Source organism: Aythya ferina (assembly GCF_964211825.1).
Source record: "Aythya ferina genome assembly, chromosome: 10".
Lineage (NCBI taxonomy): Eukaryota > Metazoa > Chordata > Aves > Anseriformes > Anatidae > Aythya > Aythya ferina.
In genome coordinates this window covers 8,116,104-8,143,092 of record NC_140306.1, presented here as the reverse complement: position 1 = coordinate 8,143,092, position 26,989 = coordinate 8,116,104, and the positions used below count along the sequence as shown (strand labels likewise).

At 40.2% G+C, this 26,989-nt stretch overlaps 1 long non-coding RNA gene across 1 annotated transcript; it reads right to left on the bottom strand.

Annotated features, from left to right (window-relative positions):
- Positions 1 to 1,355: 1,355 nt before the first annotated feature.
- Positions 1,356 to 25,209, bottom strand: LOC311442145. The gene is made up of 5 exons (XR_014696475.1): positions 25,073 to 25,209; positions 13,438 to 13,694; positions 3,391 to 3,483; positions 3,000 to 3,068; positions 1,356 to 2,271 (listed from the first exon to the last, which is right to left on the bottom strand). It is a non-coding gene; the product is annotated as an uncharacterized lncRNA (long non-coding RNA).
- Positions 25,210 to 26,989: the final 1,780 nt, after the last annotated feature.

Sequence of the window (26,989 nt, the reverse complement as noted above, 5' to 3'; positions counted from 1 at the left end):
AAGGAATTGAACAGAATTTGGAGATTATAAATCCTGAAAGCTGATTGCTAGGATTGAGAGCATATATTTATAAGCAATTAATGGCATGCTTGTTTTTGTGTTGTTTTTTTTTTGTTTGTTTGTTTTTGTTTTGTTTTTTTTTTTTTTTCTTCTCCTTTTTTCTCCTACACATTCTTTGCCAGTGTTAAAGTACTCCCCGTATGGTATCCACCAGCTGTATTATCAATTAGAAAGAAATAGATGAAAGGAAAAGCCACAAAATCCTGGAATGTACTTATTCTCTGCCTACACACAGCTATTCTCTCCTCCTTTTCTCAGTGGGCTGTAATTTCTCCTTGCCCTTTGAAAGAAAGTAGAATTATGAAGAAAATTGTAAACATGTTTAAGAATTGGTCACAAAATGCTAATATATTACAGTCCTGTTGTGTCACAACCTGTATGTGGCGAATACATACACATATGCAGTAGCACTAATTATCAGGAACGTTGACTGAAAGTGGAGGTAAGCAAGTGCAAATACTATTTTCATTGAGTATTAGACACATCTTTAAGAAAGGACAGATAAGGAGGATAAATATATTTTTAATCAAGGTTTTAGTGTGTTACATTCAAATTGAATCCATACTTCTTTTTAGTGCCACGAAGAAAAACAGCTGTTGATTAGAAAAGATTTGAAAACAAAACAGTGTTTCTTGGAAAGCTGTGCTTTGTCAAAAGTGAAAGTTTTCACAGGAATGTACCATATTTATTGATAAACGAAACAAACTATCTTGCGCTCACAAATTTTAGGGAAGCAGATGGAGGGAAGGAAAGAGACCGTGAGTGACTGCACAGTATCTCAGAGGTAGGATGCTTGCACAGGTGTAGGAGACCAATCCAAGGTTTTGCTTAAAGGAACAATTAATTACTTCTAGATTATTCCACCATGATAGACCATTCTCATTATGTTCTGGTGTTGAGCCCTGTTTTGTGATATGGGATTTGGGTTATGTGATATGGGAAGACTAATTCTTCAATCATCCTTTGGGAGTGAAGGATTAACATAGCTAAATATTGAATTAATCCAAACTCTAAAACTCCAAAGACTTAAGAAAGAAAAACAGGATTGGAAAGGACCTCAGCAGAGGTCTACATTCCACCCCATGGACTGATCACACAGTGAGGAGACTGGATTATAGCAGTTCGGAAAATGGACCTGTTCATGTGGTTGCTCTCTCCTTTCCCTTGTTGGAAACTACCACCACTTATTTTGGAAGAAGGGAGGGCATAACTTGGAATGGGGGAAAAGAGAAGAAAGAAAGACATTTAACTGGGTAAACTCTGCAAAACTACAGTCATGACATTGAACCCATGGATTTTTCCTTTCACCTTCTTTATTTCTCCTCAGACAACTGACAGAAGTTAAGTATTTTATCAAAAGCGCTAAGTGTGTCAAGAAGCGTGCATGAAATAATGGCAGAATAATTGTTTTCCATTCAAAAGCATCCATCAGTAACAGAGTTCTTTATTCTTTCAGTATGTAGACAAGAAGTCTACTGTATCATTAGAGTCATCAGAACTGCACTGGGAAAAGACTTATTAAATTAGCACATCGTAAGTCATCTTATCTTTTCACATCATTTCTTCTCATATTAATTACCTCCCTCAGTCATATGAATTTGGTAGACATGTTTATGTTTTGGCATTGAGAGTAGCTAGCCATCACACTCTCATACTTGCCACTTTATTTATACAAACTTAAGGAACTGCCAGATGCAGAGCTTTCAGTTGTGCATGAGGCTTTTTGTCCTGCTCAGCAGCACAGAATTCTTACAGCTCAAGCCAGTTCCTTCTCAAGCCAATTCTTTCTCAAGTTTACATTGGATGATGAAGTCTAAAGACTCTGTAGGGCGTAGAAATTTCATGTCTTCTCTTCTTGCCATGGGGCTAATCCTAAAATTCCTGAAACCTGTTTCTCCAGGAATTCTTACCCATAGCAAAATACTGGTTTCTTTATAGATGTGTGTTGCTGTGCTGTCATCTAGTGGCAAGGATGAATTACACGTCATTCAGTGTCATTCAGCGAAAGTGGCTGACAAGGTGCCCCTTGGCTGGAAATAGACACGTGCTGTTCAAAAGCGCTCATCTTTGCTTCATGCAGCATCACCATGAAGGTCTCTCTGCAGAAAGTCACTCTTGCTTGGACCCAGCTGAATGGGAAACTCTGGCTGCAAACAACAGGCTCTACAGGACCACGTGGTCTTCCTCTCTGTCTTCTGTCATCCATCTTGTCTGTTAAATATTTACCGAAAAATACTCTAAGCTGGATTTTAAACAGGGATTGATATCTTTTCAACTATTGGCATTTGGAGCAATGTCAACTAATGAAATGGATAATTAAATCTATAAACCTCTAAGATCAAGATGGTACTTTTCTCTCAATGTAAAGCTTTGAGCAAGAAGTCCTTCCACCTGTATTCATTTTTAATTGACCCTTGGGGAAAAACTAAAAGTGCCACAAAACAATTTTCCAGCAGAAAATGGACAAAAGCACTTTCCAGACTAAATGCATTTTTTCAATATGCAGCAAAATTGACAGATGTCAGTGAACAGACTTACTGACATTGATTTCTAAGGACTTTGGCCCATACCTGTAATACCATGCGCAAGTAACATTACACTTGTTTGTCTTTATTTTACAGTGTTGATGATTTTATTAATACATATAAACTTTTACAATCCTGAGTCCAAGTTCAATTTGCAAGGGCAGTGCTTAAATTAGTCTTGTGTTGCTTTTCGTAAACTCTAAATTACGTAGAAAGTAATAGAGCCCTAACAATTAAACTGGTCACACCTCTTTGGTTTCACCTACTGAACAGTGCTGGGCTTGGCTGGATTAGATAACAATTTGTACCATATTATTTGTTCTCTAAAATGCTGAACTCATTAATGTTTTGTTAGAAGCCTGGAAGCTACTTTCCAAAATTCACCACTAAAAATTTCAGCTTTATAAATGGAGCTTCCTGTATGAATGGAGTGTCTGGAGGACAGTCATCAGACAAAGGTGGACATTTCAAAGTTGTCAGACTCTGAAAAGGAAACATCAGTGAGCAATCCTCACTGCAAAGCATCACTATTGAAGAAGCATTTTGCAAATTTGTATAAATGTTTTTATTTCCATCCCTGCTAAATGAAGTCAACAAATAACTAGTAAGTTTCCTTTTCTGAAGAAAGTAGAATTTGTGTTTATATTTCTCTTTTCTTACAGTACAACTGTGCTCTCTCTCTGAATTTAGAAAGACTCCTCGGTTCAACCAGGCACAGTAAAAAGATATATAAATATCCAAGCAAAGAGAAGAATGTGTTGAGTTGCTTCCTGACAGGGAGACATTTAAGCACATTCTTAAATACCTTATCTCTCTGAGGACTTCAGTAGATTTTCAAACGAGAAAAGGAATGATGCTCTACATTTATGACCTTTCTTGTTTTGTCCAAGTGGCAGACCTATATCCCAACAGTAATAGAAAATATTAATGAGGGTAAGAAAAATTCTGTTTCCCAAATTAATTATAATTAATCAGAGGCAGTGAATCAATGACCTTTCACACTAGAATATGATAAGAGATTTGTTTTTAAATAATTTCCACGAGAGATTTAGTTTATTTTTGGCTCAGAATTTCATCTTCCTTAGGTGCTTTATAGAAACAAAATTGCATCTTTTTAATTAAGAAATTGAAAGACAAGCTGTAACAAGGTCAATCAGGTTGAAATAGCTGCATCCTCATTATAATTTAAATGTTTATTCTATTAACTTATAATATCTTGATAGAGCAAATGCCTATGCATAAATAAAGTGTTAAATAAAAATAGAAAGGTTTTGGTCAAACGCTATGAGTAAAGGTATATATGCCTATATTAAAAAAAATAAAAAATAAAAAATGCAGCAATCAAAAAATACAAGTTCTTTGTTAGCAAGAGTTTAGAATGACTTAATATGCATACATCAAAAAGAGGTGGATAAGACAGCCAAAATGTTCCAGTGTCACCTACAAATATTTGGTCAGAGCTTTATTGGGAACTGGTATTTGAAACAAAGATTGGGTTAAAGCAGTATTTTGGAGAAAGGTGAGAGTTGCAATGTTCACTGTCACAGTAACTACAATGCTATTTTCATCACTGAATGTTGCCTTCATGAATGACCATGTTTTATCCTTTTTGCAGCCATTCTTTATATATTTTGCTTTCTTGAAGTAGGGGTTCTTTATGTCTGCTCACAAATACAGACTCTGCTCAGGATCCTTGCTCCAAATGTTCACAAAACCTGCATAAATAAACGGTATAGCCTTTCTGTGTAGAAGTTCTGCAACTGAATTCGAAAATAACTCATGTATTATTATTTTAATCACTTTTAAATTTGTAATTTCCTCATCAGAGCAACAGACAAAAGGAAAAAGAAGCAAGAATTTCTTGAGTTTGACTTGATTCTGTTTCTCCATTTGATTACATGTGGAAATAAAAGCATAATTATTTCATTTAGTGTCATCATCTTCTCTTAGCCTCCCACTTAGAAGTTTATTTGCCTTTGTCTAAGCATGGAAGGAGGCCCATGAAACTCTGTCCTCACTGATGATTCTTTTGTATTATTAATCCTTGTTTTGACTTGGTTCTTTCTGAAGATGCTCTTACAGCGTAGATCACAGCTAGTGTTACTGAGCATACAGGAGGTTTTTCCAATTCTCATTTCATCTCCAGCGGAGACATTAAAATGCTCCTCTGTTTCAGTATCATGTTCAGTTTTGGCTTTACATACATTTGTCTTTTTATCATACAAGAAAAACACCACCCAGGTTTTCATACAAGTTATGCATTTTTGCTACTATTTAACTCATATAATGGAGCTCTTAAGATGAGCTTTTGAAAAGGTTTGATAATTTTTGTACTTGGAAGGAAAAAAAATCATATATGTATATATATATATGAAAATACTGTCTACTTCATAGAGATCAATTTGGCTAAATTCCAAGTAAACAAAATTTGAATTTGTATAGTTTCCTTTATTAGATGAGTGTGTAACTCCTGTGCCCACAGAGTCTGTATAAATTCATCTTACTTCCCTCGAGTGTGCAAACAATACCAAAAACGGTCGAAGTTAGCATATTTTATATAAAACACATTTGCATTTGCTGTGTACAGCTTCCTAAGCAATTCATCTTTAAATTACAGATGGTTGGCTGATGAAAACATTGAATCTTAGGAATGTGCTCAGGTCAGGGTCTAAAGCTTTATACTCTATCCAAATACTGTTTAAGTTTGGCCCTTTTTACTGAGATGCAATCCACCATGATAGAGAAGATTTAAGTGGGCACCACCAATAAATCAAACAGAAATGAATGATCTACTACACATTTTTTTTGCAGCCAGCTGCAAATGCTACGTGATCAACTTTTTTTTCTAAGTATGAGACCAAATCATTAGATTAAGGTCTGAGCTAAGATTTCTGGCTGGAGAAAGGGATCCAAAAATAGCTTGGATTTTATTCCTTGGGAAGGCTGATGAAGTTATAGACAAAGATTTTTTCCTCAGAGTAGTTAAGTGTAGCAGTACTGACTTTAGGAAAGCTGTTCTGAGCTACCACAGATAGAAGTATGCCCAGCGTTCCATCACATTGTTTTTAGAGTCATTGGAGAAAGGTAAAAGTATCTAGCATTTCTTATGAAAGTTTAGAAAGTGAAAATGTATGCCAGAGCATCAAAAAGCCCAGGTAGACATAATGAATTTAAACAAACACCTAATTTATTCCAGAGTGTCCCGGAAATGCCTTAGGATGCTAATTTCTCCTGGGGTTTTTATTGGGATACAGGATTTTCCCCATCTCCCCTCTCAAGTCAGGAAGCTGAAAGTAGGGATTTCCATTGCTGCAGCAATAAATAAATAAATAAATAAGTAAGTAAGTACAAAGGGATTCCAGCCCTTTATATCAAGTTACCTGGTGCAGGCGTCACTGTCAAATAGACCATGGCTTTATATTATCAACTGGGAGTCATTAATCATTACTATAGGGAACCTCATAGCATGCCAAGAGGTGGAGTTGAAGACTGTAAACAGGACAATAAGTTGTTCCACTTTTAAATTTTCAATACAGAGATCCTAACTCAGGAAAACACTTAAGTTTGGAACTTGGAGGTGTGTGCTTGAAGATAAAGAGGAGATAATATTAGAAATATAAGTCCCTTGAACATTTCCCCTTTGGACATGAAATTATTACAAGAAAATTTATTCTTTCTCCCAGTGTTTTGTTTGTTTGTTTGTTTGCTTGTTTTGTTTTGTTTGTTAATAGGAATTACAACTCAAAATGGGATGTAAAACCACATATTGAAATGCAGGTCAGTGGACTAGGTAACCCGGCTGTAAAACCAGAAATAAAATATGGAAAAGATAAACCCACAAACCACTCAGAATTAGATCAGCTAGAATTGTATCATTTGTCTGTTAAGACACAGTAGTGAATTTCAACATTAGTCAAAATTTGCATTTTTCTGCACTGCAACAGACAACCACTTAGTAGATATTTGCTACCAAGTGTGAGATTCCTATATTAATTTAATGGGAATGTAATTGTGTTGTAAAATACATAATCTCAGATAACCTACTATGGCATTTACATTTGATTACCATATCAATGGCTATTCCTTTGCATTACAGATACCTTTGCTGGTGTTCTTTAAAAAGTGCAGAGATATAATACACTACACAGTATTTCAAGCAAAAAAAAAAAAAAAAAAAAAAAAAATTCCATTAGGAAGGAGTTATAGTGGTAAATGTCTCTACAGTACTTCAGAACCTTAATTGGGTTGCTTCACTATTTTTCTTTTCCTTTCCTAAATGAAGAATACAGATAATGCTTCACAAAAAATTGTACTTGTTTTCTGCTGCTAATGTCACAGACGTCAGAGAGAGTGCCGGAGCAGGCAGCCAGACTGTTCCGTGCTAACGGGGTTCCACAGTTTGTAAGTGCATTATGACCCTGTAGCATGTATTTTTAATATTCTTATGGCTTGTGCCATGAGAAATACAGTAAGAAAAAAGAACACAGCAGGCAATGTGCAGCTGCAAGGGAATGCTTTTCATTAACCTAGAACACTAGTAATAAAGCTAAATTAGACTTAAATATTTCCTGAAGCACCCTGTAATCATTATTTTGAGGAACAATTTCATTAAGAGACAGATGTTTCATATCAAATACATCAAGTGAATCATCAGAGAAGATATCACTTGCTATGTTTCCTATAAACTACACATTTCATCCTTCACCTTAATATTGTCCAGAAAGAGCTTCCAGAAATCTTCAAATCAATCAATTCACTTTAATTAAATAGTTTATTTTTCCTCAGTAGAACAATACACTGAATTTAGTGATATTTCCTGTTCTTGTTGTTTCAGTCAGAAATGCAGTGTGCAACACTGGGATGTATTGTCTGCAAATTAGCTGTAAATATATTTGCAATACTTAGCCATTTCAACAATATTTTAACTCTGTGTCTTTTATTTCATTGTTAGGGTTCAGAATACCTTGAGTCTCTGAACAGCTACATGTATAAAACCTTAATAATATATCTCTGTCAATGGCAATAACATTGAATACCACCTTGAAGTGACAGATGTGCTAAAGAACAACCAACTAGTGTTATGAGCAACCTCAGGTTACCCTCTAGCAAGTTGTAGTTCCCCTGGCTGCAGGACTTAGTCTTTCCCTGTCTGAGGATTTCAGAGGGATTTTGTGTTACTTGCTGAAATAGGAGCAATTGCCCATTTTTATTACAAGCTTCTTGGGATCACAAAAATATGACAAAAAATGTTGGGATTGGCCTAGGTCTGTTGTTGAAGGTATTCTAAGTGATGCAGGAGACCTAATAACTGCTGTAAAATTATTTTTGTTTCTGTTTGTTGTTGTTGTTGTTGTTGTTTTTTTTGTGGTGGATTTCTTCCAGTCCAGGCAGACCCACATAAACCCATTAAACTAAAGTCTAATACCTTGAAGGACATGAACACTGAAGATTGGCTCACATCTGACTTTCCCAATATGTCAGCTTCTTCAGAGTGATCTGTTTCTCTTATAAAAAAAACAAACAGGACTGTTGAGTGGATAAATCCCATTGGCAGAGAAGTGCCCACCTTGATCTTTCTGTGCTTTCCAAACACTTCCTGTAGGCGCACAGCCAACATAGGCTTGTTACTTGCCTCACCAAGGCTTTGAAGATCCCAGGCATTTAATCTAATTGACCTGAACTACAGGTCCACCGCAGTGTAACCACAAAGCATCTCGTAGATATCTTGTGTCTGCAGGATTTGTCCCAAACAGCCAGGCAGCTTCATTAGCTCTGGCTCTACTTCTGTTTCTCTCTTTTTGTTATCTCAGAGTGAATGTAACTCAAAATCACCATCGCTCTGCATCTACGCAGTTGTATTGCTGCATCTCTCAAGACTCAAGGGACTGAGTCTATGAAAACATTCACCTAACAAGGAGCAACAACGACAACAACAAAAAGGTAGTGAACTGTCCTTGGAAGACATGATGAATGTCTTGGTTTATGCTATGAATTTCTTCACTGGGATTTGTACTTATGTAGTACTCTGGAAGATAATTTTGGAAATCTGATATTTAAATGAATTGGTATGACATTTTTAGGGTCTCTTTTCCAGGGTTTTCACCTCAGGTTTTTACCAAGTGAACAGACTAAGAACTCAGAAATACAAAGTCCTTTAATGAGTTTTCTAAGTAAATGATCTTTGCATTTAAAATTCATCTCATGTAATGAAGATTTTTCTTTTTCAAAGTGAACTGAAATTAGTTGCCAGCCCAAATGGTACTTTTTTTTAGGCAAGCAGTTATGCAGTTAAATGCATGTAACCTCAGGTGTTTCTGACTTGCATCTTTCCCTATACCCAAATTGCCATTAAGTCTTAAGGTCGGCAACATAAATTTTGTTGCAAATTCATATTAGTAGAGAAGGAGGCAATCAGCTTTGCAAAGACTGAGACTGCAGGGCTGTCAGAAGAACCAGTGTACTACATGGTTAATTATTACGTCAGAGCCGAAACACTTTGACCAGCTATAATTACCCAATTCTAAAACTGGAGCAATTAAATCTCTTTAGACTTCTTGCTGTGGAAGCATGGTATCTGTCTGCTTGCAGTTCTATGGTTTGGAGGGACAGTTATGTGTGATAACTTTGTACAGTTATGTGTGGTCAGCCTCGCTCACCAGCACAGTCCTATCTCACTCTGTTCCATGCATGTTCTACCCAGCATAAGGTCCCTGTACTGGAACTCCCCTGTGGCTCATGCTGCCCCCAGACAGGCTGCATCTTGTATTCAAGCCCCTATTCCCTAGTCCACAGTGCTTTATTAATATGAAGCCTTGCTGTTAATGCAGAGTTTTACTATACATATAACTACTTTCATCCAAGCATATAAAAGTACTTACAAATATTAATGCATTAAACCTCCTAACACCCCTAGGAGGTAGATAAGAATTTCAGCATATACATTACTGATATGTAAACATATAAAGAATCAACTTCAGACAGTAGTAAAAGGCTAAGGCATTGAACAGAGTACCACTAGGAGTGAGTCTGGATCAGAGAGGCATCATGGCTTGCCTGTATCTTACACCAGGCTGATAACTAGAGTTAAAAGCAAAATCCAGGAGAATTAGTTTCTACCAGTCATTATTTCTATTTCTTTTTTACAATTATAGCAGTACAGGCATAACAATTAAAATTCAAGCCCCGTAGTTTTAGTTACTGCACTGGTCTATGGTAGAGCCCATATCCTAAAGAACTTAAAGCCTAAGTAGATGAGATAGAGAAAGCTTAGAAGAGAAAACAGAGCAGAATTTCACACAGTGGAGACAGGAAGACAATCCCTGAGTCCCAGTCCAGGGACCTTGCCTCTAGACATAATTCTTTTCCTTTGTGTTAGTCAGCTGATAACTTCCCCGCCTTCAAATTAAACACTTCCATTACTCAGGCAGACAACTCTCCTGATATCTTGTAACATTAGGAAAAGGTTACTTTTAATGTTTTCTGAATTCCAACATGACAAGGAGCAACACAGAAGAATAAAAGGCAAAGTTGAAAGCGATAGTTGAAAGGTAAGAATTACATGAAATCACTTAAACTTAATTCCAAAAATTCAGAGGTGTTTCTTGCTGCAGATACTTTCTGAAATGATTATCTTTGAGATTAATAGTTAAGATTTTGCTATACCCAGAGTACAGCTATGTGAAATGAGAAGAAACTGATGACAACCTCTGTCATCAGCTGGTGGATGAACACGGTGGGGACCATTACGAATAAAAGTGTGCATGGCATGCAGCTGGTCTAGAGGACAGCAGGCGATCACAGCCTTCAAGCTCACCCTGCCTGGACAGGGTGAAAAGTCTTTAATGTCTTTAATGAAAAGTCTTTAATATCTCTTCAGCACTTGCTACCCATTGCACAGAGAATCAGGGGCAAATCTACTACACTCCCATGAAGGGAAGAGCCACAGCATGGTATGGGTGAAGGTAGCTGGTATAGGCATGTGCTAGGAATAATTAGGCACACTGGAGGGCAGCCCAAATGAAACCTGTAGAGGTCACAAGGACTAGGATGCTTGAGCAATAGCATTTCCCAGTCTGCACCCAACAACTCATATGTCTGTGATGCACAAGGAGTCAAATACTCTCTCCCTTTTGCACCAGGGTATTCTGCAGCACAGCTGGAAGAATGGCTGCAGCCCAGCTACCACTTAGCACAACGCATCCATATAACATTCACACATGAATCAAGATCTGTAAAGCAGATGTCTGGTAAATAAGAGAGGGAGACCCCACTATTGATGTGGTTGGGGTTTGGATGCAACCCGGAGGAAAGGTTTTTACCCTTTTACCTTTTGATTGATGGCTTTTGGGTTAGAAATATCACCACAGAGGAGAAGCTGAGGCCAACTGCACCTGCCATCTGAGTACTGCTGAGTCATTCCCCAGCTTCAGTCTATGCACAGATGTACAGTGGTAACAAGACAGCACTCTGGAGCCTAATGGTCTTGTTTCTTCCAGGATAAGAACAATTAATAATAATTGAGAAGTCCTGTATTAAGGGAATTTATAACCAATTAATACAAAATTGGCTGTTGCAGTTAAACACAATAAAAATTACTCTTTATGCACTAAAGGAAAGACACATACACTTATATAATCGTGTCCCTGTCATCACTGTTTAATGTATAAACAGCTTTGTGTATATGTAGCTACATTTACTGATAAAGAAGTAATTACTAACCAGGCGTTGTACGGAGTTACACTAAGTATAAAATGCACCTTTTATTGAAGAATGTGCTTTTATGATGCTCAAAATCAAACCTTAGGAAAGCTACTGAGTTGTACCTGTGTCATGGATATCTGCCTGGGGTGGCTGCCAGCCCTCACCTGTCCAGCTCACTCAGGCTTGCAAGCCTGAACGAATCCATTAGCTCTGTGATGAGAAGTGAACCTAAACTAAACTACAAATAATGAGATGTAGTACCTTTGTCAAAATGAAAGACTTCAGACAGCTGATACCAAAGCAAAAGGATATGATGTGGCATCACTTTATATTATTTCATTATTTTGGTGGTGAAATAACTAAACTCCAAGAATCTAAAATATATGGACTAGCAGAAATCTCTTGGGAGACCCTCTAGTGGCACATTTTTGGAAACAGGAGAAATATCTTTACTTTCTATTTTATCCAGAGAATTCTATCCATCTTCTTCACCTGCATCTGTGTTTCTTAACAAATAGAGGCCATTTTTCTCATCTAAGACCTGATCAGTTTCTCATCACATTAGCATCTTTACAGATTTAGTATGATTTTCACTTGGAGTTATCTGATTTCTTTCCAATAGTCAGAAAAGCAGGATTTGCTTGCATGCTCACAGTAACATCACAGAAATAAAGCACCTGGCACTACAAACCTGCAGTTATTAAACACTGGGCATAACTCTGAAAACCAAAAGTTCATTTCTGATTTGCGTGCTATTAGATTACAAATACAGCACTTGCAGAGGATGATTCCCTGGCAGAGAAGCAATAGATTGAACAGTGGGAAGTCTGTGGTTAGCTTTTAGCTTAAATTTGAATAGGAAAGAAAATAGAAAATCAGTACAGCATAAGAAGGGCTTGTTGGCATTGTCTTTTAAGGGTAATGGTAAAATAATCTATGGAAATGATGCTTAAAGTACAGACAATATGCATTTCAGTTTAGTTTGGGTAAATATAGAATTTTTAGAATAGCAATTTATGAGGAACCACCTCATCTTGCATTTCTTTTCTTTGAGTGTCAGGAAAGGAACTCTCAAAAGTAGAATCCTAATATTTTAATCTGATTGCTGTCAGAGAGCAGACGATTCAAATCATGACAAAGCCTGAGCAATCAGAATGAAAGGGGGTTAGAGGAGTGTTAGGAAAGGTGTTGAAAAGACAATGCTTCGGTCTGATGACACCAGGAAAAAAGCTCTGGTTTCTCAGAAGTGTGGGCAAAACTGAGTTTTGCTCTTCTGAGAAAAACAACTGGGACCAAGGAGCAGGGAGAGATTTATGGAGAGGAAGGCTGCAGCTTCTGCTTTTGTGGGAGGAGCAGGGTGCATTGTGCAGCCTTTAAATAGGGAAAGTTAAAATCTCAGTTCCATATTCATAGCAAGTAGTTCTCTGAGCAGCTGGAAATAACATCTCCTGGTTTTCTGTGGATTACACTCATAACACCTCTTTGTAGTTCCCAATATCTAACTGGGGTGAGATGTGGTGGAATATCAAGAAAAGGATAATATTTAAGAGAAATCTGTCGTCACACTTCAGAATCTACAGGAATTTCATTTTACTTTTTGGTATGCCCATCTTTTTCTATTTTATTTTTCTAAATGTTTTCATTGATTTCTTTTTCATTTTATGCACAAACTGAACACAGCTAATGAGCAGAGACAGAATGAGTCCTGCAATGTTGCCAGTAGCCTAACATAAGGGGATTCAATTGCTGAATTGTCCTAAGATTAGGCCTAAGCCACAGTATAAGCTTCATTGATCCAAGCACAGCAAGGTATCCATTCAATAATATGTGTTTTAGCAAGGTTTTCCACTTGTAAAGACTTCCTGCAAATTAGGGCTCATCCAATATGTGCTATAAACACAGTGGATCAAATTTTGCATCAGTTTAAAAAAGCTATCTCACTCCTTAGGAAAGAAGCAGTGTAACTGGGTGTATTGTGTAAGCAGAGACACACGTGTAATGAAGTTAGCTATCAAGAGAGCCATAGCTGTAGAGCTGCACGTTTATAGACATTTGCTTCCTGACAAGCTGTCTCTGAAAAAGCAAAGAAAGAAAGAACAGGTGATGTGCTGGTGTTCATAAATGCATATGTTCAGTAAAGCTGTTTTGTTACCAGATAAGCAGTTTGTGAATGTAACTGCTTGCAAAGGAGAGGTTACAAACATGTGCCTGTCTCTGGTCTTCGTGCAGTCCCATCCCTGTAGCATCGCACAGTCTCAGAGTGCAGTACTCACACCACCCTGCAGTGGGGCTATGCTGCTGTCCCATTGAGCAGAGGGGAGCTGTGACAGGAAGAAGCCAGAAGACTGTTCCAGCCCTCACTGTCTCCTCTGCAAACTGCCTGTCTCATCTCTCAGCCTGGGTCCCCACCTGTTGAGAAGAACATGAGATTTCAGTGGGAGGCAGGGCATAACACCACAAGAGGGAAATAACTGGGGGTTCCAAGTTGTGCTGGGGGAAGAACAGGGCTCTGGGGCACTGAGCAGTGTCGATAGCTGATATCACTGGCACCCATCTGTGAATGCTAATGACTCACGTGGCCTTCAGGATGCGGACTGGCTGATTAGCTTTGGTCTGGAGCAGAGACAGGTGCCAATGGATGATTAGTCTGGAAGAAACCCATCCTGGCATTTAAAGTTCAGAATTGTTGAGTTCTTCCATACAGAGATCTCTCTGTCAGCAAGATAGGCAAAAGCCCAAACGGCAGAGGTGATCTTGACACATCCCAAGGGTTGTATGGCCATTTACAACATTCCTGACCTAGCACACAGCATGCAATGACAAGGCTGTGATTAGATCTCAGATTAAAACCATGACACCTCCATCAGGAAGATAATGATTTTATAGCATTTGAGCCGCTTTTCCTTTAGAAGGTTTTCTTTCTTGGGTTTTGCCCAAATCACAACTCTTGTTTGGTCATCATTACATACCTAAGTGTAGATTCTTTTTTCCTTTATTCGTCCTAAAATCAACCTAAAAAAATATGCACAGACTTTAACATCAAAAAGGACATAATGGTTTTACAAATACGTGAGGCTTAAAATTACCACCAGTATGGTCTTATTCACTGGATGCTGCTCTTGAAAATAAATTTGAACACTGGTAAACATATCCCTGAATACAGTCACAGCTGGTACTAATACCTTATCATCTTTCCACGCAGACTAAGAAAGCCCTTTATTATATAAATGTCCCCATTTTTTCCAATTGGGAACTGATAGCTTATGTATACTTAATTGTTGGTGTTGCTTGAGGAATGAGTCATCCTTATTTCCACTGAGAATTTCCCTCAACTACTTTAGTTCCATGTAGGGAGCTGTATTATTTTGCTTAATTATATAAAGATTTCAGATCACTAAGATTTTATGTTATTAACACAAATGTCAAATGATTTAAGCAAGTTCCTAGAATACCTAAATTGAAAAATCAAAACAAGTGCCCTAGAGGTATTGCTTCTTAAGTTTTGAAAGGGTGGGCAAATGAAAAAATGAGTTAGTCAGCTCTGGTGAGGCCGCACCTCGAGTACTGTGTTCAGTTTTGGGCCCCTCGCTACAAGAAGGACATCGAGGTGCTTGAGCGGGTGCAGAGAAGGGCGACGAAGCTGGTGAGGGGCCTGGAGAACAAGTCCTACGAGGAGCGGCTGAGGGAGCTGGGCTTGTTCAGCCTGGAGAAGAGGAGGCTCAGGGGTGACCTTATCGCTCTTTTTAGGTACCTCAAGGGAGGCTGTAGCGAGGTGGGGGTTGGCCTGTTCTCCCACGTGCCTGGTGACAGGACAAGGGGGAATGGGCTTAAGTTGAGCCAGGGGAGTTTTAGGTTAGATGTTAGGAAGAACTTCTTCACTGAAAGGGTTGTGAGGCACTGGAACAGGCTGCCCAGGGAAGTGGTGGAGTCACCATCCCTGGAAGTCTTCAAAAGACGCTTAGATGTAGAGCTTAGGGATATGGTTTAGTGGAGGGCTGTTAGTGTTAGGTTGGAGGTTGGACTCGATGACCTTGAGGTCTCTTCCAACCTAGAAAATTCTGTGATTCTGTGATTCAAGTATTTTGCTCACAGGGAAAACTAATAAACAGAAAGGCATGGATATCTCCCTTTGAAGGTGAAACCTCCTGTGGCTAATGTTCCACCTTCTTTTATTTAGCCTAAAACTCCACCCTGCAAAAGCATAAACAGATCTTAAAATTTATGAGCTTGAGAAGTCTACCCACATGAGCTTTTGCAGGATCAAGACCTGAGAGAATGATTTCTGTTCATAAAGCACTTTTAAAGTTTTATGTGCCAAATTTTGAGAACAATCTATTTTCACCCACCCACTCTGACCTTATTTGCTCAGCAGGCACTATTTCTAGAACTGCCAGAAACTTCAACGTGGCCATACATTTTGCTGTCGACTCTTGAGGAGATAAGGCTAGTGTTTTCAAATGCTTTATGCACTTAGTCAGCTGGTTGAATGGTTCCTTGTAGACGTGCTGGGTATGGGATTTCTCTATGAATGCAGATTCTGGGAGGCCCTGCAAAGGTCTATTTATGCTGTGATTACAGTCCTGGGACAAGTTTTCTTTGAACATAAAGTATGACTTGCACAGAGTCAAAATGGGAAAAAATGGCCTTAGATAATCTTTAGTAGAGCAGAAACAGATGAAGAGCTCAGCTCTTCACTCAGCTAAGAAGGAGTCTGGTTCATCCTCTCTGTCCTCTCCCCTGCAGAACCAGGTGGCTTTTGTCACAGCAAAAATCAATCATACTGCTCCCTGCTCCCATCTAGTCACTGTGTGTGAAATAACTCTATTTCTAGGGTGTAAGTGGGATGCTGGGGGAAAATGTAGTTCTCTCCAGCCTATGGATAAGAATACACAAGGTAATAATCTAGTGTGAGATCTGGATTTAAGGAATAGATCCCAAATATATGTTTGTCCAAAGCTTCCTCCTTTTTCTAGGAGTTCCAAGTGTGTGAGACAAGACACTGCCCTTACGCCTGTTTAAGTTCTTCTAAGACTCCAGAGGGGTCAGTTATGCTTTACCCTTCAGTATCTTTGATTTTTATTAAATACTACCTTGCACTACATTATTAAAAATAATAGGAGATGAATAACTCTGTAAATGGTAATAGAGCTTCCAAGAATGTAGCTTTCTCCCCCACTGTTTTATTCTCTGCTTCATCTTCTGAAAGATCCGCTCAGTGTACAAGCTGCTAGGCACATGGATAGCTTCACTGAAAAAGACCGAAGTGTCTGTCAGTTTGAAATTTAGACTAGTAGCTAGTTATTAAATATAATAGCTTGTCTGAGCTTTTTGAGAAAAGAAAAACTTCCTAAAAAGCAACTGATAAATATAATAGTTTCCCTTGCCTCCTAGATCCAGGGCCTCTGAGTTGTCTTCTGTAGAAATTACATTTTAAACGGGTTTACTTACTTTTTCTAAAATTCTCAGAGATTTCAACTGTTGCCTTGGTTATTCCCTGATAAACAGCCTGCAAAATCATTTCAATCCATCCAGAATCTTCCATGTAGGCTATACAAGACTGTAGTAGAATGAAATATCACACTCATAAGTGATAAAATTCAGTTCTTAAATTTCCCTTTATATATATATGATGCCAAATAAAACTTACATTTGAGCATGCAGTGTGTGGGGTTATTCCTACAAGAAATCACTACAGGACTTAACACATTTGCAGGGCATAATAGCAATTGCCATGACATATCTATGATACGTAACATTTTGGAAACATCTTTTGTAGACTTTGACCTGGTCACCGGATGCAGGACAGAAGGGGATGTCTTCTAAGAATTTGCTGGATCCTTCTGTTGTTGAAGCAGGGTTTAGGGAATACAAGGAGTGCTGCATGGGGCACAGCACATAACATGACTACAGGATGTATCACAAAAGATTCCCATTTTACAGATGAATCCCAATTATACATGCCAAAATTTGTGAGGCTCAGGAAGATCCCCTGTGGTGCCCACCCATCCAAATTCCCATTGTGTTTAGCAGCCTGAATTCTCAAAAGCAACTCAGCCCAGTTTCAGTTAGCTGAAGTCATTGCAAGAAGACACAAAACATTGCTGACTAACCTGGAAAAAAAAATCAGACCATTCATATGTTACAAGTAAAATTACCTCCCATTGGATTATTCTACAGAAAGTGTGAGAGTTTGGGCTACAGCACAAATCTGAAAAAGGCAGCATAGAGGAGGATTAGACAAGCTCAGTTTCAAATTCCTGGCTATCTAATTCACCAGCACCAATTAATTTAAATATTTTAAAACCTGATTTCAAAGTAATATAAAATATTTATAGGCTGTAATTACAAATGACAGTGAAAAGAAGAGTTGGCTAGTTCAGACAAAAGTATCAACAGACTGAACTGGGGAGCAAACACCTCCTCTGGGGTTGTATAGCTTGCTAAAATATTTATATTTAAAACCCAGGAGCCTTCCCTTGTAAGTCCTAGGAAAAGGCTTTTTCCCAGGTGTATCCTACTAGAGGGATAGGGCACTACCTTAATGCATAAGTAGCTCATCAGTAGACGCTGTGCTTGAAATAGAAATATTGTTACACTCTCGCTGTAGGGCATGAGAAAATAAAAGGTTCTAGGAGGTGTTGGAGCTATCACCTCCTGCCAGTCTAATCGCTAAGACAACTTGTGTTTTTCTCACGTGCATGCTTAGCCATCAGCACTGAGCTGTTGTCACAAGGCTGGCAGCAGAGAGGCAATGGGTAGCAATTGCTGGCTTGATGGCATGCTCTGAATCTCAGCACGGATGGCATAGGGAAAGATTGTACTAGTTAAGGCCAAGATACAGTGAGGAAGAAAAGGAGAGCAATATCTTTCTCTTCATCATTCCTCAGCTGAGGAATAGTTTGTTTGTTTTTTTGTTCATTTGTTTGTATGTTTGTTTTTTGTAATCAGAGAATTAATACATAGGAATCACTGCTGTCTAAAAAGAATCTACAACCTTCCTATGTAGTTGATGGCCTAAAAATAAACACCTACACAACGAGTTTTTAAAATGAAAATGCATCATTCAGAAAACCTGAGATTAAACTCCAATCTTCACCAGATACCACTGAAAACTCACTCTAGAAATGGTTATCTTCTGCTGTTACATGAAACTTCAATAATGTCTCTGGAATTACACTGGAGTACCAACAATTTAAAACTGCATGCTGAAAGCTTGTATCATAAAGGTGGGAATGGTGAACAAATTCTTAGCAGCAGCAACCAGTAGTTGTCCAAGTATCGTACGGTGGGCACCATATAAGAACATGGAAAAGAGGAATGTCTTTAATGGAGATATAAATAATGCAGACAGGCACAAACACATAGGCTCTGTGAGCTGAGACAGACTGCCTTTCAGGGCAAAACAGAAGTTATTTGCAAAAGGGCAGAGGGCTATGCATTATAAACTAAGTGTTGAAAAGCTGGTACCCCATAAATACAGTAAAAGTAATTTACCTGCAAGAGGATTCAAAGACCAAAGAGAATTTCATGTGCTTAGATGAATGTATTCCTGAAATTCTGCAACTCAACCGCATGTGCAAATGGAAAGCAGAGACTTGATTTATTGATAAACAAATTCACAGCATAATTGAACACACAGAAGAAAACAGTGCCTGAAGATAGTTGAAGCAATATTGAACTACCCCTCAATGCTTGCTGAATCTGTCACTTTTGTCCCTGCAAATTTTACTTTGTTAGAACACCACTGCATGGGGAATGGATTCTCTCAGTGTAGGGGAGAAATTGGCCTAAGACACTCTCTTGTTTTCCTCTGTTGCTACTCTACAGACTCTTTGAGTCCTCTGTGGATCCTCTATCTTGAATCATAGACTGAGGTGCTGGAAAACAAGGCTAGTGTCCTGGTCGGGGTCTGCTATAGACCGCCGAACCAGGATGAGGAGACGGATGAGAAATTCTACAGGCAGCTGACAGAGGTTGCAAAATCATCAGCTCTTGTACTCGTGGGGGACTTCAACTTCCCTGACATATCCTGGAAGCACAACACAGCCCTGAGAAAGCAGTCTAGGAGGTTTCTGGAGAGCGTGGAAGATAGCTTCCTGACGCAGCTGGTTAGTGAGCCTACCAGGGGAGGTGCCCCGCTAGACCTTCTCTTCACAAACAGAGAAGGACTGGTGGAGGACGTGATCGTCGGGAGCTGTCTAGGGCAGAGTGACCACGCAATGGTGGAGTTCACTATTCTTGGCGAGGCCAGGAAGGGGACCAGTAAAACCGCTGTATTGGACTTTCGGAGGGCTGACTTTGAGCTGCTCAGGACATTGGTTGGTGGAGTCCCTTGGGAGGCGGTTCTGAAGGGCAGAGGGGTCCAGGAAGGCTGGGCGCTCTTCAAGAGGGAAGTCTTAATGGCGCAGGAACGGTCTGTTCCCACGTGCCCAAAGACGAGCTGGCGGGGAAGAAGACCGGCCTGGCTCAACAGAGAATTGTGGCTTGATCTTAGGAGGAAAAAGAGGGTTTATAAGCTTTGGAAAAGTGGGCAGGCCACTAAGGAGGACTTTAAAGAAGTAGCGAGGCTGTGCAGGGACAAAATTAGGAAGGCCAAAGCTCATCTGGAGCTCAATCTGGCTACTGCCGTTAAAGATAACAAAAAACGTTTCTATAAATACATCAACACAAAAAGGAGGACTAAGGAGAATCTCCATCCTTTACTGGATGCGGGGGGAAACTTAGTTACAAGAGATGAGGAAAAGGCGGAGGTGCTCAATGCCTTCTTTGCCTCAGTCTTTAGCGGCAATACCGGATGTTCTCTGGATACCCAGTACCCTGAGCTGGTGGAAGGGGATGGGGAGCAGGATGTGGCCCTCATTATCCATGAAGAACTGGTTGGTGACCTACTACGGCACTTAGATGTGCACAAGTCGATGGGGCCAGATGGGATCCACCCAAGGGTACTGAGGGAACTGGCAGAGGAGCTGGCCAAGCCGCTGTCCATCATTTATCAACAGTCCTGGCTATCGGGGGAGGTCCCAATCGACTGGCGGCTAGCAAACGTGACGCCCATCTACAAGAAGGGCCGGAGGGCAGACCCAGGAAACTACAGGCCTGTCAGTTTGACCTCAGTGCCAGGAAAGCTCATGGAGCAGATCCTCCTGAGAGTCATCATGCAGCACTTGAAGGGGAAGCAGGCGATCAGGCCCAGTCAGCATGGGTTTATGAAAGGCAGGTCATGCCTGACGAACCTGATCTCCTGCTATGACAGAGTGACGCGCTGGGTGGATGAGGGAAAGGCTGTGGATGTGGTCTACCTTGACTTCAGCAAGGCTTTTGACACCGTCTTCCACAGCATTCTCCTCAAGAAACTGGCTGCTCTTGGCTTGGACTGGCGCACGCTTCGTTGGGTTAGAAACTGGCTGGATAGCCGGGCCCAAAGAGTCGTGGTGAATGGAGCCAAGTCCAGTTGGAGGCCAGTCACTAGTGGCGTCCCCCAGGGCTCGGTGCTGGGGCCGGTCCTCTTTAATATCTTCATCGATGATCTGGACGAGGGCATCGAGTGCACCCTCAGTAAGTTCGCAGATGACACCAAGTTAGGTGCGTGTGTCGATCTGCTTGAGGGTAGGAAAGCTCTGCAGGAGGATCTGGATAAGCTGCACCGATGGGCTGAGGTCAACTGCATGAAGTTTAACAAGGCCAAGTGCCGGGTCCTGCACCTGGGGCGCAATAACCCCAAGCAGAGCTACAGGCTGGGAGAGGAATGGTTGGAAAGCTGCCAGGCAGAGAAGGACCTGGGAGTGATGGTGGACAGTCGGCTGAATATGAGCCAGCAGTGTGCTCAGGTGGCCAAGAAGGCCAACGGCATCCTGGCTTGTATTAGGAACAGCGTGACCAGCAGGGCTAGGGAGGTGATCGTCCCCCTGTACTCAGCTCTGGTGAGGCCGCACCTCGAGTACTGTGTTCAGTTTTGGGCCCCTCGCTACAAGAAGGACATCGAGGTGCTTGAGCGGGTGCAGAGAAGGGCGACGAAGCTGGTGAGGGGCCTGGAGAACAAGTCCTACGAGGAGCGGCTGAGGGAGCTGGGCTTGTTCAGCCTGGAGAAGAGGAGGCTCAGGGGCGACCTTATTGCTCTTTACAGATACCTTAAAGGAGGCTGTAGAGAGGTGGGGGTTGGCCTGTTCTCCCACGTGCCTGGTGACAGGACGAGGGGGAATGGGCTTAGGTTGAGCCAGGGGAGTTTTAGGTTAGATGTTAGGAAGAACTTCTTTACAGAAAGGGTTGTGAGGCATTGGAACAGGCTGCCCAGGGAAGTGGTGGAGTCACCATCCCTGGAAGTCTTCAAAAGACGCTTAGATGTAGAGCTTAGGGATATGGTTTAGTGGAGGGCTGTTAGCGTTAGGTTGGAGGTTGGACTCGATGACCTTGAGGTCTCTTCCAACCTAGAAAATTCTGTGATTCTGTGATTCTGTGAAAAGAACACGGGCTTGATGGCCATGATGTTCAGACAGAACCCTTTGTGTGCCCCTTCCAGCTCCAACAAAGCTCTTGCTTAGGCACGTAATGATGCCTAATCCCTTCCTTGACTCTTCCTGGTCCCCAGGGAAAGGCAAAAGCAGAGAATTGAGAGCTTCCCAGCTTTTCCAGGAGACAAAGATACAGGGCAGGCTCTTGGAAAGTGAGTAACAGTACAGGTATTGCTTACTCCCCAGTTTTGCCTTCCCTACCTTCAGCATCTTTACTCCTTCTTTGTTAAAGGTCTATATCTCTGTTAAGACAGTGTACTCTGGAATCATCAGTCAGCAAAAAGATCCAGACTGGTTTTTGCTCTGATCTTTGAAATGCTAGGATTCACTTTTTCAGGTTTCTGTTTGATTTTTCCTTTGGCTTGTGTGTTTGTTTTTGATGAAAATTAGGGTGTACTAGGCTACTACAAATCTATGCAACTATAACATGTCAGGGGCTGAAGGTAGGGCTGGCAGGGAGCTAAAAAGACGTCCAGTGTAATTCCACCTCCGCTGAGGTATGCTGATCAACTGTACCCAACAAGCTTGACAGCTGTTTTATCTAATCTTTTCTTTAAAAGACCAAGTAATGGAGATTCTACAGCCACTCTAGCAGCCTGTTCCAGTGCTTACCTAGGCTTATAGTTAGAAAGATAACCTAAATCTCCTTTGTTGGAAATTAAAGCAATTTTTCCTGCCCTGTCCTCAACGGGTAATGGATTACTATCTTCTTTTAATAGCTTCTTACATGCTGGAAGTCTGTTATCATGCTCCCTTCAATTGTGTAAATGAAATAACCTCAGTTTCTCCAAACTTTTCTCATAGTTTATGCCTTTATAGGTTTCTATTTATTCCTGTTCCTGTATGCTGCAACCACTGGGCCTGAAGCTTTTATTTAAAAATACAGTACTTAAACCAGATTCAGTGTAAACTAAAAGACATTTAATAGTTCTGAGCACAGCAGAGTAACAATATTTGTCATGTTACAAGCAGTGGTACTGGTAGTATATTATCCAAGATCTGTTTTCTTACAAGAACAGATCACTTCTTATTTGCTGTGGACGTCAGCACCTGCAAATCTTCCAGGCTTCTGCTGCCTTTGTAGTACATGGAGATTTGACTTCTCTTGCCTACGTGTAGTTTGTTTGATTTCACTTGAGTGAACATGACGTTGCTGAATTGGGACCTTTTCTCTGGTTTAACATTAGCTCTAATCATGATCCTACAGTGTCTCCAGTCCCTTCCAAAATGGTGTAGTTCTCAAATGTTATAATCACTAATTTATTCTTACCAGTTAAGCTACAGCTTGCTTAAAGGCTTAAAGTTAAGCTGAGAAAGCCATGGTTTCTGAAGAACTATTTTTTTTTTTTTTTTTTTTTTTGAAGCAGGTACTATAAGCAGGTACTATATTTGCCCTTTTCCAGTTTTCTGGGACTTGATTTATCCTCCACTGGTATTCAGAGATGGTCACTAATAATTATGGAATTGCATGGTTAAATATGCTTAATTCCTTAACTGCTATAGGGGCAGGTCTTGCTGTCTAGAATATATACAACTTAGTTAAATCATGTCTAACTCCTTCTCCATGCTAGTTCACACTCCTTAAAAGCTTCCTAAAGCAAGTTGTTATAAGGATCCAGTTACAATTAACCTTTGTTGAGGTAAGACTCTGAGATAGCTTTTCAAGGGTGAGCAACATTGCACCCTCCTGGCTCCCTTGCTGTCTCCAAAGTAACTCCTATGAACTTGTGAGAAGAACTAGACAAAAGCAGAGTAAGGGAATAGCAAAAGCTGTTATGGCAACTTGAACACTTCCTTATTTATCTCTTTGTATTGTCTGCTAGACTTCCCTCTTTGTTCTAATTAATTGGCAAACTACTGCTGAAGTCGTTAATTTCTCAAAACTTATTTATTTTTGCCTCACAACATTTATTTGCACAGTACTACTGTTATGTACAAAGATTACTCGTTAATGGAGTTCAGAACACCCTTTCACAGCATGCAGTTCTGTTCAGTCCAAAGAATACAATACACCATATACGTGAGTCTCTCACTTACACTAACCTTATTTGGTTTTACCCTGCTTGATTACTCTTTATGTGCTTTCTTAAAGTCATGCAATTTATACTCATTATTTTGGCTATTTTAATTACTTGTTTTCACAATATATTTAAAAGAATATTCTGCAGCTCTTCTAAAAATTATATTATCTAATGGAAATTGGTTTATTTTAACAAGAACAAATTTAAAAGAATAAAATCTGTTTATAGCTCAGGTGTATATTTAACTAAAAATATGTCAAAATGAGTAATTTCATCCTGAACTCTTTAAAATTTGGGACACTGGAGAAAATGCTGGCACTGTTTCAGCATGTCTGGACGAGAGTATACCCCATGTGAAGGTCTGTTTTTAAGGCTGGTTTGGCTACAGCCATGCAAATCACAGCAGGAAGACACATCTGCAAAAGGGTGGATACTTCTGGAGATCAAAGAAAGCTGTCTATTGGCACTGTTGATCTGAACCTCCACCCAATTTTGATCTTCAGTACTGGCATATAGACACAACAGGAAAAAATGCATGTGTGAGAGAAAGGGCTTTAACACAAAGGAGCATCAGTAGGGCTGAAATTTCTAACCTTTGCAGAGGAAGAGGACATCAATACCAAGCCACTCAGACCTGGTGCAGTCAGCCTTGGGAAGTCATGGAGGCAACACCCAGACCAATCTGTCTCGGTGGTTATCTGAAATAACCATGAAGATGGCCACATGCTGGGACTATAGAGCCTCCAACTGATCCTGACATTCATTTTAAGTCAGCTGCTATGCTGTCAATACTCAAACTAGCTAGATAAGGCAAGAGAAAATGCCTGCTTGCGAAGCAGGCTTGTTTCCAGATAGGGAGTGTCAGGGTAGCTCTGTATGGCAGCCCACAGCCACAAACTGTAAGCGTTGACTCGGCAAACTGCAACTGCCCAAGAAGCTGGCCCAGCCCTTCAAAAGTTCGTTGGTTTGAGCTCTGATTGCGCTCATAATGGCACCAACACCAGGGAGTCTGAGGGTTGTGTGGGTGCTGTGGATGCTCTATGGACTGTTGCCAGCCAGGAGAAATTCACTGTCAATGCTCTGACTATGCTGGTCATTTCCATGAGGACCCAGGGCAACAGGCCCAGACGGAGGAAATACCTGCTAAGAGTAGTCAGAAGGGGGAAGAAAAATGAAGCTGGTTTTTGTACTTTATCATGGTTATTTAAGTGACAAGTTAAGCCAAAGTCTGTAAGTGATAGATAGGCATAACACCTACCTGATCTGAAAACAGGAGCCTTGCTGACTTTCACATGTACTGCAGATAAGTAATATCTTGTCTGGTCATAGATGCATGTATAACACTGCTATTACTGCCAGTGCCTAAGAGGGCAGCTGCCCCGAACTGCACATCCCACAGGCACTCCTGGTACCTACCCTTGCTAGATAAACTGAGCCACTAATATCAGCAAACGCCAAGCTAGCTTTATCTCACTAGCATGGATACGAGCGACATGTGAGGGGCATGCGCGCCTCAGGAGTTGCCCTCACAGATACTGGCAGTAGTCCTGTCACAGGCCCAGTTAGGGGTGGAGATGGCTGCTGCCAAAGATTTTAAATGCAGAAAGAAAGCCAAGTTATTTATCTCATTTTATTTACAGTAATAGGGGACTGTTGAACAGCATGTAAGTGCACTACAATAAAATCAATACAGAATATTAAAAGCAGAAATAAAGATCAGCCAACCTGAGGAAACTACTAACTTGAATGAAAGGATCTAACAGGAAGGCAAATCAAACATCTCAGGGAAATCAACCCACCGAAACAAAGGGGGATGATTCTCAGGTTTGATTAGATAAATCCTGAGCCTTTCACTGAAGCAAACTGCCCTTGACATGATGGTTTCACTGAAGCCTTTAAAGACAAATTTGCTCAGCTAGTACTGAGATGGGACTTCAGGATTTAGCTCCCAAAACACAGAAGAAGTTATATATTGAAGAAGATATATTGAAGTATGCCAATGCACAACTACCAAAAGGATGAAGAGAAATTCTTGTGAAATTAATTAACTGTAAGTTATGCCCTAAAAGACTGAACCTTACATTTGCAAAAGTTTCATAATTAAGGACCTGAAAATATGTAATTTCCACTTGGTCAGATCTCAGATGAATATAATTTCAGGAGCTGATTCACCTACACTGGCACTGCAGGACTAGAAGCCAAGGAGAGCATCTACCAAGTCAGCAAGAAATTCTGTCTCCTCTGAAGCCAACACGAGTTTTGCCGTTGGCTTTAAAATAGCAGCAGAAATTCCACCCCCACCCCCTATGTCCAGGGATGTTGGATCTCTGAGTATAGACTGAAACTCTCCTTTCAGATGTAAGCAATGGATGGCTGGTACTGTAAGTCAGCATGACTGAAAGTTTGCTCTGCGGCAAAGATATTCAGATTCTGAGACAAAGTTTAGCGGGCGAAGCTCAAGTCTGACTAGATAAACTGTTATCTGGATCACTGGCCTAGGTTAATCCAGTTTGTGAATGATTTATGACAATGTACCAAGAAATCTGTTTTTAAAGTGACTAAACTGTGTATCCTGTGAGGCTGATTTCTGCCTAGTTTAACCGAACTGTAAATGAGCTATCAGAGATAGCTACCCATTAGTGGAGTGATGGCAAAAAACACTTCTGTACTTCACTTAATGCCCTTAAATGGATGATCTGAGGGTTACATTTTTTTTCTTTTCAATTTTGCTGTTTCTCTATTATAATTTTTTGTTGCTCTGCAGATTTTGAAAACTTCAGTGTCTCTGGAAAAGTTACAGAATAGAAAGAAACTAAAACAAAGAACTCTGTCAGACTCATGTCCAGCAGCTGGAAGGTCCCAAAAACTTTTCAGCTGCACATCCCAGTTCCACTGATCCCAAATCATTGTCCAGATAATTGCATTGGAAGTGGCTCATATTCTGATTCAGAACTGCCTTATCCAAAGAAAAGAGCGAGTAACAAACAAGAACTGCAGGCACAGCTCATACTGAGAGCGGCCTGTACAGTGGAGAAGGAGGATTTGGAAGGGGGAAAGGTCCAATGGGGAAAAATGAAATGTCAACTTCAAAGAGTTTATGTTAAGGCTGTAAACTACTGTTTACATAAAGGCATGAAAGTTTTCAACTGTGAACACACACACAAACACACGCACT